This window comes from Hydra vulgaris, chromosome 08 (assembly GCF_038396675.1).
Source record: "Hydra vulgaris chromosome 08, alternate assembly HydraT2T_AEP".
In the NCBI taxonomy this organism is placed as follows: Eukaryota; Metazoa; Cnidaria; class Hydrozoa; order Anthoathecata; family Hydridae; genus Hydra; species Hydra vulgaris.
The window spans coordinates 21,531,588-21,532,500 of record NC_088927.1 but is presented as its reverse complement, the minus strand read 5'-3'; positions in this window follow the sequence as shown (position 1 = coordinate 21,532,500).

Genomic DNA, 913 nt, shown 5'->3' with positions numbered 1-913 from the left:
CTTGTTAACAGTCTTGATTACACCATTCAATCAGCCAACTACACCAGAGAAAATATATTTCAATAAGGCTCACCTTCAGGTAGATAGTGATGTGGAGCAATCCTTTGATTTTCTCAAAAACCGTTGGAGGTCACAAGAGAGGTGGACCGCCTTCCTAACATATGCTCACCCAAAGTATATATTGCAAAATATATATTGTGTGTAATTTGCTGAAAAACCTTTACAATGGCTTAGGGTTAGAAATTCCAGATGACATAAACTTTGAGGACAGTAATGAAGATGATGTACACTATGTTCAGGCTGAATTAACAAAGGTCAACCCTTTCGACTTGGCATTGAACAAAGTACTCTAAATAAAACTTTGTTTTTAAATCGAAGGCAATAATGTATTTTTGAATCTTACATGGATTTTTTTTGATTTTTTATTTATGACTTGTCTAAGCATTATGCAAACTCCAAACTTATGCTCATGCTAATGTAAAATTAGTATACGAATTTTTAATTACTTGCATTTTAAAAAAATACTATTTACTTGATATTTAGGATTGAAAAAAATGAAAGTTTGTTTAGTTTTTATTAATTGTATATTAAACAATTGTCAAAATTTATCTGCCGTTTTGTAGAATATTCAGTTCTAAACCCCTCTCTATCTCTTTTCTACTTAAAATTATTTTCCTAGCTTTTGTAGTAATATTTTTTACTAAATAAATATTCAATAAAAAGTATTTAGTTTTTATAGCAGAGTCTTATAAAAATATTATTGTCATTTTATTAGATTGTTAAAAAAACTAATTAGTAATAATCTCTAATTTAAATTAGTAAGAAATTTATGTATTCAATATTAGAAAAGTTTGTTTTATATAATTACGAAAACTTGGCTCATTCAAAAAAAAATCAACTTGGTTGTTTTTTT